Below are 13,214 nucleotides of genomic sequence, written 5' to 3'. Positions count from 1 at the left end.
ATCTATCATAGTACATGGTGTGCAAAAAAAAAAAAGAAAAAGAAAAAAGAAAAAAAGTGTTGTAATGAAATGTTGGCAGTTTGTTTCCACACTCCAGGCAGGTACATTCGAAACCAAACTGAGAAGACTGCCAGAGAATATTGAATAAGAACTCAGATGAGTTCGACATAAATACCCCGAGTGCTTCTATTAAGAGATAATATTTCACACAACACCATTTTTTCTGCTGCTTTCAGCCYTTGTTATTTAAGGATATTAAATGAGAAACATAAATTCCTGTCAAAGTGGGGGAGGACTTCTACTATGCGCTCAATACATGCGCTGCAGAAAGCAGTGCAAATTATGTAAGGCTTCTTTTTTTAAAGCTATTTGTATACTTTTTCCCGGAACAAATACATTCACTGTTGCACTGGCAGATGGAGTAACATGTATGAGGAAGCATAGACTGAAAGGTTTGCACGACTCAAAGTTCATACTGGCTGGAAGCTGAGCTGTGTTTTGCCCGAAGAGCTAAAGAAGTTGGGACTGGTTTGATTTATATGGAATAAATAACTGATTGTTTAAAAATCAAATGCTCCTGAATTCTTAATGTTTAATTTGTAGCTACCTTTTAATTACCACTCACCGTTGAAGTTTTTGCCCATATCTTATGTTTGTTTGTCTGCAGCATAGTGAAATTTCTCATGAACCACAGGACTGATTTTAATTAAATTTCCGGAAAGTAATCATTGGATGAGCATCTGCAGCTGATTAGGTTTTGGATACAACCTCAGTCAAATTGACTAATAACAAGCTGAAAATGAGTGTGGTAGTAGCTGAGAGGAAATCCTAACATAATCTGAGCACTACACATTGTCTGATATTTTTTTCTTAAAACTTTGGCATTAAGCATTGGTATTAACCCTGTCTGTCGGTTAGCACTGAGTGTTTTGAAACTCTCACAAAGTCATCCATGGATGTAACAACTGCAACTGTTTGAATCAACCCAATTGAAGCCGACCTCATACATGTCAGTTGTAAAGATTGTTGGTTAATTACACTGATTTTTTCCRGATTTTGCATGAATACAGACTTATAGTGCCATCTATTCTTTCAAAAACCTTACTTCAGATTTATTTAAGTCTCAAACCCAGCCAGCTGTAAGGAAAATTTTTTCCACCTCCTCATCCTTCAATAGCTGCGTTTCCATTGCAAATGTGCGCAAAACTTTGTCGATATTCTGTTRATGTCGAAAAACACARTTTCGCAATTGCAGTGTTTCCATTTAGTAAGAAACGCTATTAAAGTCACGTGTGAATACGTTTGTTCTCATGATAATTCATTACAACCATGGCAGCAATGGATGTAAACACATAGCATATTGCTACCACGACACTAGCGCTCATCATCAGCTGTCAGAGGAGACGTCTGCGTCTTATAGAGGCTTTCGAGTGACAAGCCTCTTATWCKTGGGAGCGGCTAYGTATGCTGCATTTTTGGGAAAATGTAGTCGGTGAGTTTAATACTTTCTTTTMCTACTTCGTTGATTTGACTACTACCTTTACTTCCWGTTGTSTTCTTCTTTGTCRTCTTTTTGCCAGTAGAAACAGACRGTTCTTGATCACRTGACTCCCGTGATGCGAAAAAAGTGTTTCCATTRTAGTTTTGCGAAATACATAAATTTCAATAWGGCCAAWAAACCACCTCACCCTAGTGCAAAAACATTTTGTCAAAAAAACATWTTTTTTTTCAAAATTGACTTGTTTCCATTGAGCAAATTTATTTTCGAAATTCTAATTTGCGCATTTTCATGGTCAGTGGAAACAAAGCTAGCARTCCTCTTGTCCGCCCCCATCTTGTGTGAGGGTACTATGCATTTTATTTTTTGTGAAAATTTTGGATTTCTGAGGGTAAAAATACAGGTAAATTTTCAAAGTGGTTGACATGTATTTGACCACCAAATCTAAACAATACGAGACAGCACAGAAATGACTGCAATTAAGTCGATTTTACAAATCAGTGCATAAAATTTGGTGTGGTACTAGCTGAGGGTCATCCTCAACACTTACAATGTCCCACAATATACCATGAGATGACGTCATTTACTAAGTGTGACCAAAACTCTGCCCGTTTTACGTTGTTTTCACTCTACAGCCAGCTCAAAGTGCTGTTGCCTCTCTGGGCTGTCCATGCCATTTACCATTGAAAATTCATGTTATGTCGTGAGGACAAGAAAAYGCACATTTCAAAGCAGTCCTTTGTTTTAAACGAACAACTTCCTTTGCTTTGAAAATTTAAAGAATGTATCTTCCTCACCAGTAAATCCCGAGACCAGCTGTCAGAGCTCTGCACAAGACGCAGCTGCGGGAAACATCAGAACGGTTTCATGTCCAGTAAACAATGCTCTTTCTGGCTAACACAAGCACACAGTGACTGCTGTTCTTCTTGAACAATAGTTTTGTGGCTAATGCAATAGTTTCAAACTTGTGTTCTAAGTGAAAGGCTTTCTGTGAAGAACATACGTATACATAATATAAGAAGACACAAAACAAAAAAAATAGTGCAAGGAACACTACTAACAAGCTCTTTTTCTCTCCAAGAATGGGCTCAGAGACCAATAAAGCACAGCAAGATGAACTTTRTGGGAATTATCAGCTCAGCTGGTGCACATCTGACCAATTTGCTTGGCTAAAACTGCAGTACTAAACAGTGTACTAACCACAATTTTGAATGCATTAATATATTGTTTCATTCTGTTGCTGGTGAAAACATATTGCTTTGTTTGACTGTCTGTGGACTGAGGTAAAGATGCTTTGACGTGTTCAGGCGAAAGGGATGCTAACCAGATTCATGCAATCTAAAACACCCCAGAGTGCAACCACAATACGTACAGTAAATAGGTAGATCAAAAAATAATTTAGTGGCATTAACATGCACTGTGATGATCCCATAGGGTCCTTTGTTGACCTTGGGATACCTTGTCTAAATGCAAATTGAAGTAATATGGTCATGTTCCTATTTCAGAACATCTAAAACATCATCTTTTTTTTYCATTTCAGCATRAAGTCTTCAACATTTTAATCACTTTCACTAAAGTCTGGTGAAACTACTGAGATAATGCAATTTACATCCATTTTGCAGGGCCCTACTGTTAATATTTAGTGAGGCATATTCATTGCAACTATTTCTCAGGCTGAATTCTGGCCCCGGTGCTGCATACAGGAAGGATTTTTCACAGAGAAAAGAATCATATGGACATATAAATCAAAAAGTGCATTCTAAACTGATAAAGAGGAAGATAAATAGGCTCAATCCAATAATGCCTGTGGAAGGAGCTGTGAGCTTGAGGCATTCAAAAGCAGCCCACCCTCTTCAATAAGCYATGAGCAGATGAATGGACTGTTCTCCCATTCGGGGCTGATTGGTGCTGACAAACTATAGATCACCTGTGAGGGAGCAGCACCCTATTTTACCAGGAGTTGTCTCACTCTATTCCTGAGCTGAGGGAATCACTCTGCCCAAGACAAAACGGCATCTCTGGCCCTTTGTGTGAGTTTGTTATTTTCACCCCTGCAGTCAGTTCAGTTTTAATAGAAGCCACTTTTTTGTGGATACAGCATTGGCGGTGCCAGGGTCCGGCTTAGGGGGCTTAAATCCCGAATGTTTTCAGCAAAGCTCAAAATCTTCTACTTATCATCACTTGCAGTATTTTTTATTCCAAACCCTGCTCGCAGTTGCAAAGAAATCAATGATTTTCACGTCAAGTTGTCAAAGTGATGCACTTTAGGAGTTAAAGTCACTAATGAGGTTTGAAGAGATCGTCACAAGTGGAACATCATCAAGAAAAGTATCCAGTGGGTAGATTTTAAATCCTTGTGAGCAAAATGGTTTTATATTATTCATTCATTTGATTTGTTCACAAATAAAATCAACACATACGTATTCACACACAGCAGAGTCATGTGAAACGTTCATAAAAGCACAAACGAGACGATAGATCAGACTGACCTTCTTTAAAACTTTATTGCTAATCGAATGTAAACGAAAGCAATATTTTTAAGCACMAACACAACAAATGCAAATCATTATCCTCGAGCAAGGTAAACAAAGATTCTTCTTATTTTTTTATTAAGTTCAGGTCTGTCCACACTACTTCAGATTGTTTTCAAATGGACATTTTCTGCTGCGATTGCATTTCTAATCCATAAGATGAGAAAATCTGAAAGTTTTTTGAAAAGATGCTTTCCCAGGTTAGTTTTCTCCCAAGTTCCTACCTTTGTTTAGCCTAATCTTAAAGGGGCAATATTATGTGTTTCTCGGGCATAAATACTATACCATAATAAAGTATCTATGTCACCTTTAGCTGTTATTAAAATGCTGTTTTTATGTTTAAATAGAAAATAATCTTCTCATCACTTCCTCTTCTAAATGCCTTGAAATTGGCCTGTCTCTTTAAGAACCTCCTTCCTATTCCATCCCGTAAGTTTCAGTGGGGGGGTTCGCGTTTGCGCCATGATGCAGTTTACTTGGCATCTGAAAACACATTTCCTCAAAGGTATTTTGAATCTGAAAAGAGCTTACTGAGCAAGCAGTAGTGTTAAGAGCAGCAGACAATTTAAGTTTCACTTTCACTTTGCTTTGTTACTACCGAGAGCCTGCAGAAGTCATGGGCGGGGTGTGTGGGGAGGTGGGGAGGTGTGTTCCGTGATGAGGAAGTTCTGCTTAAAGACACGTCCCAGGGGTGTTCCTGGGCCCCACCTGTCATTTTGCTCCTCAGCATGGCTGCCTAAAAACGCTGCAGGATTTCTCAAACATGCATGAATGAGTCAAAGCAAGACTTTGGGCATGTTTTGTATGAGTATAACATTATGACATGATATAAAACTCAAAAATGTTGATTTTATATGATATTGCCCCTTTAAACTTTTTCCATTAAAGCTGATGTGTTTGTTCATCTGTCAGACTTTATTGATTTTTAAGAGTAATAATTAAACKTACATTTTTGAGGCAACATAATTTAAGATCACTGTAACTAATCACCCTTTGCAAACACAAAAAACAGCTGTTTTTGGTATTCTTTTGTTAATTATTATTTTGTTAGTTCAAAATTTTTGTTATGCTTCTTTCAGCTTCTTTGTGCTAGTTTAGGCTTTTTATGTTTTTTCTGCTTGTTTCAGATGCTTTCTGTGTTTTAGCTACTTTTTTGCTAAACTGTGCATTTTTCATCTAAATTATTATTCTTCCATCCATCCATCCATCCATCCATTTCACAGGAAATGCAAATTTTCTAGTTATTTATGTCTTTTTTTTAAACCTGTAATTTGCCAATTTCAGTTTATTTTTTTAGGATTTTCCAACCACGAGTTCATGCAGCTTTTCTCTCACATCTGGATTTATTCTTTGCTGATGGGACTGTATGCTAATTGAAGATAAATGAAAACACCATTGGCGACTTCTGCCGGTTTATACCCCGCTTTGTGTATTTTCTGCTTGGCTGTTATTAAAAAGACAACACAGGCTGACACACAGTACACGAATCCCAGAAGTAAGAAACATTTGAGAAAATTTGACAAACGGAGCATTGAACCCACACCCACAGTGACTTTTACTCTGAAAAACAACTCATTAGAGGCAGAGAAATCCTCTCAACCAAAGGCAAGAAACAATTGGTTTAGTTATTATTGGAGCGTTATACATGTGAATGATGAAAACAGCTCTTGAACTACAGGCAATGCTAAACTTATCAATTGAATAAATTGCATGATTTATATCCTGTTAATATATCCTTCAAACTCATTTCTAATACATGTTTTATTGCCTTGGGCAAAATTCTGCTTCTTTGATCCTCTGCAAGTCTGTGCATAAAGGATCATAAGGAATTGTGCCATTAGGATTAGGGGAACAGCTTCTTTTATCAATTACATCAAAGTTCCGGCTGGTGCCCATTAAATACATGTTCACACAGACACACAGTAATACAAAAAAACACTTCCATGCAATTTCTTTCTCCGGACATTCTAAAAATTATTGGTTAAAAAAACTAAAGGCCCGAGCATTTTTTGTACCAGACTYAACTCAGTGTTTGCATAGTAATCAGCTTGTAAATTTGGGTTGAATCACAAGTCAATCCTCAAAGCATCATGCTTGTTAGGCCCACCGGCTTGAGACTAGAAGCTTGGAAGAAAGCCAGGGGCATTTAAAAGCAGTCTTCTATCCAAAGAAGGGATGAAAGCTTACTTTTAACCCCTGCTATGCTATCAGTGTTGAAAGTGTACTGCTGACACTATTCCTGTGTTCTCTGCAAACATCCTGAAACATACACCAACTATGGATGACACTAATGATAATAAACAGCAGGGGATACCGTGTTATGGTGCAGAGTCTCTCTTATTAGCAACTGAAAGTGCAGCTTTTTTATGAATAAGAAAAACAAGGAGAACAAATTGTTTCTGTTCAAGACAAAATATCTTCAATTATTTCCAGTAATTACAGGAAAAAAAGGCAAATTAGCACACAGCAGCAGGAGATAAAAAGCCCAACCTTTAAGATGCCCTTGTGAGACAGTAAATTTTATGATGGCGTCCTCTGTGTTGGGCATTCACTGAGTAAAATCCCTCATGACTTGTTATATGGCAGCTAAGAGGAGATGGATCACCCGCTCAAAGCAGATGTTGTCGGCACACACAGGGCACTCTGAAAACAATGTGATCCTCCTGGACCAACAAAAGCACATGCAGAGGCAGACACAAATAAAAGTCACACAAACACATGCTGATCTTAATCTATTACACAGAATACACACACACACATGCACACACTCACACAAACACATAATCTCCTTTTATTTTACAGTCTGCAGACACACAAGTACAAAAAAAAAAAAACAGTGGGATTTTGTTGGCACACAAAACACACATCACCCCGGCTTTATTTGTTTGTGTTTGATTCTCAGAGCCGCTACAGCAGAGAGGACATCACACAGCGAAAAGCTGTCAATAAAATCAGTGTGCCCTGTAGTGTTTGTTTTAGAATGAGAGGTAAGGTCATACCATGTTACAGACAGCAAAGGTCTATTGCAAAAAAATAGAAAAAAAAATTAAAAATCCCCAGCGTTCACCTCATATGTAATCTTGGAGAACATAATCTGAAATATATGATGGAGGGCCCAGATGTAAACGCTCAGGAAGGAGGGCAGGTGCAGGTTAGGAGACACATGTAGGGAACAGCCAGGTTGGCAAAGTCAGAAGAAATAGAACAGAACAAACKGGAAAGAATCAGGTTTTTACTGTCTGATTTAATGCACTGTGAGTAGAGACTAAAATAAACCACATTTTTAACAGGTTTATGTGCTGTGCTTTTCTTTAACATAAATTAGGTATAACAGAGTATACATAGCATGTACAGAAATATTAAATCTTTYGGGATATTTTGAATTAGCAACRTATTTAGGCTCGCTACAAATTTTAAAACAATAATTCAGATCTTTTGAAACAGGGTGTTGTAGAAGTTTTAAAGTCTTAACACAGTTTAAATTGATAAGGTAATGATTAGTCTGAGTGGGACTTGTCAAATAATTCATTGCAGTATGTGAATTGTTTAAAACTCTGTCGCTGTCAGAGACAGTTTTGCATTACATGGTAGTTTTTAAAGATTTTTGTAGTCATTTAGATGAGCAAACAGCAACAGAATCAGCTAGCTTTAACATTTCCASTGCAGCCTGGGAATTATAAAATTATGTTCAATAGAACATGCATAGTATATAAAACTGACAATCACGTAAAGGTTTATAGGATAATGTTWGTTTAAAACGGCAGCGATCCACACAGGCCTTGGATTACTGTAGCTCATGGTTGTCAGTCCAGTCAAAACTCAACTCTATTACTTCAAACTTAAGTCATTCAGAGTGGAGTTCTGTGGAGAGACAATTCTCCACAAAATACTCCTCACWAGGTCCAAGGCTATACAACTAAATTGCTCAGGAGAGCACAGTTGTTCAAAGTCAACAGCTCAGTGTCTGGGCATCTGTGGGGGAGAGGACATATTGCCTAATAATGGTAGGAGAAATGCTGCATTGTGTAAAACTCGTAGGCCAAATGTGGCCCACAAGAGCTTCAATTGGGCATTGTCTTAAAAATAAGTATATGCTGCTTTAAAGCCAGCATTGACCATGAACTGCATCTCCCATGATGCACGTCACATTTCACATTTAGTCAGTTGTACACGTAGTACTTTTCAGTGTTTATAAGAGGATGTGTTAAAATGCTACTCTACGCARACTAAAAAGAAAAAAACACATAGAGCTCAGTTAGTTTAACGGTGCTCAGATGTAGCGATGAGACGAGGAATGTGACATTTCATGTTTAGTTGAAGTTAAACACGAAACATCAAAGTTAATTACAACTGGCCCTTTGAGGGCCACCATGCTCATGTGGCCCTCAGTGAAAATGAGTTTGACACCTCTGGTGTAAAAGAACAAGTGTTGTTGTTTTTTACCTTTTAAATTTATTTATTTATTTGGCGGCAGAGCTGATGCCTCTCAGCAAGAAGGTTGCTGGTTCAAATCCCGACCCGGGACCCTTTCTGGGCAGAGTTTGCATATTCTCTCCGGGCACTCCGGCTTCCTCCCACAGACCAAAAACATGACTGTCAGTTTATAATTGTTAACTCTAAATTGTCCCTAGGTGTAAGTGAGAGAGTGAATGGTTGTCTGTCTCTATGTGTGGCCCTGTGATGGACTTGCGACCTGTCCAGGGTGTACCCCGCCCCTCGCACTGTGGCTGCTGGGCATGGGCACCCAATGCATTGAATCATTAATTAAAAATTTATAATTGATTTAAAATCTATTTCAGATTAAATTTAAATCCAGCACATAAACTGCTAATTAATCTAACCATGGACCATTGGTAAGAGAGGCCTAAAAACATAACTGTAACACTGTTGTTGATTGCAACACTGAAAAATTGTGCCATACCCCACTTTACTAATACCTGGTCATTTCTGATTTAACTAAATCAAGCCCCATCAACTAATATCTAACCAACTTTAAATGAAACATTTAAATAGGGTACTGCAAATGTAAAGTGAAAGTGACACTCACATGCAGAAAAAAATCGTTTGATAAATAAAAGGAGAAGTAAAGTGAAAGTAAACTGCATGTCAGAGTGGGCTCAATGCCTTGTTTTATGAAAGCAACATTCAAAACAAAATGTTTTGTATACTTTAGCAGCAGTTCTTTAACCTGCAAATGCTAACAAAATACAAAAAAAAAAAAATTAAATAAAAACACTGCATGCTCTAAATACCCGGTAAATTCCGGGGCTTCCTGCTAATGAAGATGGTGAACACAGGGGACCATTTTTTATTCCTTTCTAATATGTATTTTCCTTTAGAAACTCAGATGCTTGCATGTTTTCTAAAGTCACCTCCGTCATGGGAATAAAAATGGAGCACATGCCCACATAAAACTAAATGTCAACCTTCTTCCCGTGGGTAAATGAATCATAAGGCATTTGAAAACTGGAGTAGAAAGGTGTGTAACAGACCAAAGCAAGACCATCGGTAAACGCTGAAGATAGCTGGCCTATTAAAAAAAGTCCCTTTAAGTGGGGCATCCATATTTCATTCATTATAAAAACATAACAAATGCACGGCTTTGTTAATGTTAGTGTTTGTTGAGAGGATAAAGAGAAGTAACATGCGCACATGAACTAATAGTTTTGCAATTTGCTCAAAAGTCCTCAGCAGAAAAGAGAACACTACAAACCATGTGAGCAAATTCCCTTCATCGCCCCTTTTGTCTGATCTGTAAGTGAGAGACAATTTGTATTACGTGTCACTGGTAAAGGGATTAGAAGGCGTGATTTATGCTCGAAAGACATTTATCGTTCAAAGCAAATGAGTTTCTTTTCTCAGAGGAACAATGGGGGACTGTCTGACTCCTCCCTTAATCTCTGGGAACAGAAAAGGCTCACCAAACTGGAACTCGAGGTCCATGTAATTCAGGCGTTGATTAAACCATTTCTTCTAATTTTGCATTAGCCGTGCTCTGTACTCCCTCGGTTATAAGYGTAAAGCGCAGTTTTGCAAGTCAATCAGCAATCAGGACAATCTGATAGTCTCCTTGGTTGTTGTGGAAACGCAGATCCAAAAACTTAAATGAAAGCCTTTTCTTCACCTTTGAAAGAGTTAGAAAATTTGGACGAACTAAAGCAAAAAGTAAAATGGTTTCTTTTATGCTTTCTCTTAGTCCAGAGCTGCCCGGAGCGAGCTTTGAGCTGAAGGTGCCTTTTCTTTCTTTGAAATAGGTAGCTGCAAAAAAACCATCTACTGTTTACTACTGTCCCTTTTGAAAATGATTTGTTGGAATTGGTTCCTGACACAGCTCCGGGATATTCTGTCTTCAGCGTTTTGGATCCAAAAATGTGTACTTTTTTATTTTTGATTTTTTAACATCCTCTCTTCTCTTCCTTTCTGCAGCAAAGCTCACAAGCAACACTCAGAAAACACAAATCATAACTCCTGTTTGAACCTTGGTCTAATAACATAAAACTGACAAGGATGAATGGAATGTTTTCTGTGTACTGCACATTATGTGTTTTTCACAGTCATCAGAGGTTTGTCCATAATCTTGATKAGCTCAAGGGAACATCAGAGTCAGAGAAGTCAATATGATTGGCACGACTTTGAACCTTGGTGGTGRGGCTTGGCAGTAAATAGGGGCTGTGGGGGATTCTTGGCTGTTAACACACGGCATAGTACTCAGCCAGGGAGATTAATGGTTGTGACTGCATCAGCCCAGTGACTGGGGATCAGAGGATGGAACTGGGTTGAACCCAAATATGGGCATTTTAGACAGCTGCTCTTAGCAGGAGCCAATCACATGCTCTCATCTCCATCAAGCTTCCAGTAGTTCGCCACCTCTGGTAAAGTTACTTGAATGACTCTTTGAAACTCTTGATTATTTGTCTCAATTTTTAAAAGGTTCCTTCAAAAATCAAAAAATCGCTATTGAGATTGTTTTTTTTTGTTTTTTGTCAGTAGAAGTATTTGCATAAATGAGAAATTTGACAAAATTAGAGACATTTTTAAACAAGGTTGTAACTCTGGCACTTCATTAAAGTTTAATAAGCTTGGAAACAAAAGTGCACACGTTTTTAATAACTTGGCACTCGAATATTCATTGAGAATAATAAAAAAAAAAATTAAATTCCAAGGTCACCTTGGGGTTTTTCATAATGGCAGTTCCAGTGTCAGACCAAAGTTGGCACTGAAGCTGTTTCTTAACTAGTTTTGCGATAAAAATAAATATATAAATAAAACAAATGAATAAATAAATAAATAAAACTAGTTTTTTTCAGTCAGTGAGTAAATTTAGAGCTGTGCTACAACATCACCTAAAAACTGTCTTCCTGTATATTTTTGAACACAAACCTTGTGTATTCATTTTTTTTGTAGAATACCAAAGGTTAGGGACACATTTTTTTCTACAAAGATTACTTAACATGTGTCACACTGTGCAAAGTTGCAAAGCTCAATTTGCAACAATTTTGTAAATTAGACAGATGCACAAAATTTGGATTTGAGAGGGCAAAAGCTACACAAAACTTTAGTGACTCTGAGTTTTTAAACAAACTTCTGAACATTTATTTTTAAGTTGGTCTCTGCAATTGTACTTTCACTGCACGACTAAAGCATTTATATATGTATGTACCCACATCAGACAGATGTGGGTCAGATCTGGTGTCAAGCTGGCTGACTGTTTGCATGTGTCTTGTCAACCAGGTGTGGTCCAGGTCTGGCAATGATGGCACAGTTTTTTTAATAGAATGCCACAACTGATGATGTGATGTGATGATGTGAATTGATATCATATGCCCATGTAACACAACAGATGAGCATATGACATCGATTGCAATCTTGTGAATTGAATTGCATCAAAAGTGTATCATGACAGATTTTGTGATATCAACACATCGTATCGTCACCCAAACAAATCAATAAAATATTGTATCATGATAAAGCTGGTGATTTACATCCCTACAGCAGCTTGATGGACAAGCTCTCCAACTGTCACCCAATTTTTAGCTTGTGACAGCAGTCAAACTAGTAAAGACTGTTTTTGAGTACAGACCTTGTTATTTGACATCTGAAGCTGATTTAATTAAGATAATGTTGTGATGATTTAAATTTCTCCAAAACTTACAAAAAAATCAGCAGATTTCTTCACTAAATTAGCCACCTTGCAAAGAGCTGGTCCTGATCTTTTGACAATGTCGTGCTCCTCTAATTCCGGCGAAGTGTCCGCTCTGATCCCGGCTGTAACAGGAAAGAAATCATGTAAATTTATTGGTGACATTGAGACAGCTCTTTGCTATTCAAATGAGGCGTGCCTCATCAGACGCTAAACTGTTCCACGTATTGGCTTGTAGCTGTAACCTCCCCGCAAACAGCTGTGACCCCATGCAGGAAGTCAGACATCCCACTTCCTGTGGCAAGCTGTGCCACTGGCTCTCTTAGCTGTGGATGGCTTCCTAATTGGTGTCCTTTCACCTCTTTACTTTGAGATACTTCTGGTTGACAGGTCCTGGCAGCAGGAGGAGATGCCCTTGGAGAGGAGTTGAAAAAAAGTAAAGATGATAGAAAATGCCCAAGAAAGAGATTGTCAAACGTTCTCGTCAAGTGTTCTTAGAAAAGTAAACTAAAGGCGAACTCTATTAGACGTGAAGAGCAATGGAGAGAATGATCCATGTRAGGGTGCCATGTGCTGCCTGACACTGACGCACATCAGAATGTATAGACAAAAAAAGTTTTATTGTATTACCTGGGTTACTGCAGGTTTGAGAGAAGCTATTCAGTAAGTTGATCTTTAGTCAGTCAGTCTTTGTGTGAGAGGCAAAATCACTGGTTATGCAACACAATYTGTCCATTGATGGAACTTTAAAAGGATTTAGCAGGGTCAGATGTATATGTAAAGGGATGAACTATGATGAATGTTAAGGACTTTTTTTCTTTATTCCACTTTTTCTTTTGTCGATCTTTCAGGCCGTCGGTWACATTTTCTTTTTCTCTGCAAACTTAGAATGTTGTAAAGAAACCCTCAATGACAAAAATCATATTGTATCTTTTCAAACAAATATAGCTTCTAATATAAATGAGGGCATTTCTCTGTCAAATCCAAATCGCATTTTGTCAAATTTTGATGATATGTTGGAGACAATACAGGAAAAATATATTTC

The sequence above is a fragment of the Austrofundulus limnaeus genome, unplaced genomic scaffold (genome assembly GCF_001266775.1).
Source record: "Austrofundulus limnaeus strain Quisiro unplaced genomic scaffold, Austrofundulus_limnaeus-1.0 Scaffold1, whole genome shotgun sequence".
NCBI lineage: Eukaryota > Metazoa > Chordata > Actinopteri > Cyprinodontiformes > Rivulidae > Austrofundulus > Austrofundulus limnaeus.
This window is presented reverse-complemented; position numbering follows the sequence as displayed.